The sequence below is a fragment of the Chenopodium album genome, chromosome 7, assembly GCF_948465745.1.
Source record: "Chenopodium album chromosome 7, dcCheAlbu1.1, whole genome shotgun sequence".
Lineage (NCBI taxonomy): Eukaryota > Viridiplantae > Streptophyta > Magnoliopsida > Caryophyllales > Amaranthaceae > Chenopodium > Chenopodium album.
The window spans coordinates 46057436-46059487 of record NC_137840.1 but is presented as its reverse complement, the minus strand read 5'-3'; positions in this window follow the sequence as shown (position 1 = coordinate 46059487).

Genomic DNA, 2052 nt, shown 5'->3' with positions numbered 1-2052 from the left:
CCTACTTTAACCCTTTTTGCTTTACGTTACAACCTTTGGAAGACCTTTTAACCGGGGTTAAGTCATTCATCGGTGGAGGGAATCATGAGTTATAGCCTAAGGAAAGGGGATGCGTAGTCCAGACGTCGAGTAGCCATAAATTTGATCTTTTCCCGGTTCCTTCGTGGAACTTATGAGATGCTCACTCAAGGGAGATATGAAATTAGTAGGGGGAACGCGGTAAGACCGTTTGGGATGAAAGTGGAATGTGATAACTAGTTCCTATGCTTAGCATATTTATGTTTCAATCAACCTTAGGAATCTTGAAGCGTGCACTCCCTTACTTGTTTAGAAAGATTTGCATTCATTTGTGCTCGTACATTTGGAAAAGTCCTTTCATGAACATGTGTTTGCTCTTCTTTTCTTTTGATTTCGTTCTTATGCTTTGCCTTGCTTTTATTATTATGAGAGTTATAGATTAATCTCTTAGGAAACCATTACGACAGCATCCTCGTCCGCTAGGGCGATATAGGGGTTTAAATGGCTTGTCTTTAGTTGCTATAATTGACCGTGATTCCTATGGAAGTGAGTTAGTGTATATTCCCATCCTCTCTAGTTTTCTTGTTTATTTCTTTTTGTGAATAATGTTAACATTTTCCCTTGGGTTGGATTTTGTTTTGCTCGAGGACGAGCAAAAGTTTAACTTGGGGGAATTTAATGAGCGTCATTTATGGCGCTCAAAAAAATATGATTTAGGTCCATTTTCTATATTTTCTTTCTATATTTTCATATAATTTTCTTAGTTTTCCTTTATAATAACTCATTTTTGGTTTTGATTAGTTTTGATTAGTTTTTCATGATTTTAGTCCTTACTTCATGGTTTTAGTTTAATTTCTTTTATTTTTACTTTATTTATTTCCATTTTATTTATTTTATTTTATTTGTCTTCTTTTTCGGTCGTTTGTGTAGGTGATTGCTCGGGAAAAGACTCGTTTCAAATTGACATATTCAAAGTTCCGATATTCAAGCTTGATGTCCAAACAACTCCATTAATTGCAATCACCAACAACAACAACATCTACTACTTAGCAAACTACGCCACCACTGCAGCAGCATAGGTAGCCGCGGGCGCGGGCTCGATTGCACCAAAACATCCAAAACAGGCAGTAACTCTACGCGGTCTGGCCGTGGGCTCACCGCGGGCGCAACCCTCAACCCGTGGGCGGGCTCTATTACCGCGGGCGCGGCCGTCGTGCCCTGCTCTAACGCAGCTCCCCTGTTCACGCGCTTCCCCTGTTCCCGCAACATAAATATGTCCCTGCTCCCGCATTTACCACCACTTTTCACCTCCAATCACCACCAATTTCCCACAACATCAAACACCAATATAGCAGCCGCAACCAGCCATATTAACAACCCACCTTTTACCTCCGCAACCCGCAATGGCCGCTCCAGCCAGCACCTATTACTCCACAGCAACCACCACCTGTCGCACCTATAATTGACCGTTGATGATTGATTAATTTAATGATCAAGAGAGTTCCTGCGCATGATTTGGTGGAGTGAGAAGCATAGGATAATTTCCTACTTAAGTGCAGCGAAGTATGGAGCTGCTTCATGATCGAATTTGTGATTGTCGGTGTCGATGTGCAAAGCAGGGGAATATTTCCCAATTAAATGGAAGCACCGAATCCACTGAACTTTGCTAGTGGAATATTTTACTTCTTTTAATTTCATTTATTATCCCATTTTATTTTCTTTACTTTTATTTTATTATTTATTTCTATTCCTTTTTCATTTCTTTTTCCTTTCTTTTATTTTCTTTTCTCTTTTAATTTCTTTTAACCTTGTATTTATAAATACCCATTTTTGGGTAGAGAGAGAAATAATTAGAAAAACAAGTAGAATTAGAATTAGCTTATTGGATAATTTTCTCTCTCTTAGGTTGAGAGATTCTCTTTCTAGATTAGGCTAGTTTAGGAGTAGTTTTAGAGAGAGAAAGTGAGGGATTTCAATTGTGGTTTGAGTGATTAAAAATTCAATGGTGACAATAGTATTGAAGATCTTCCTAAT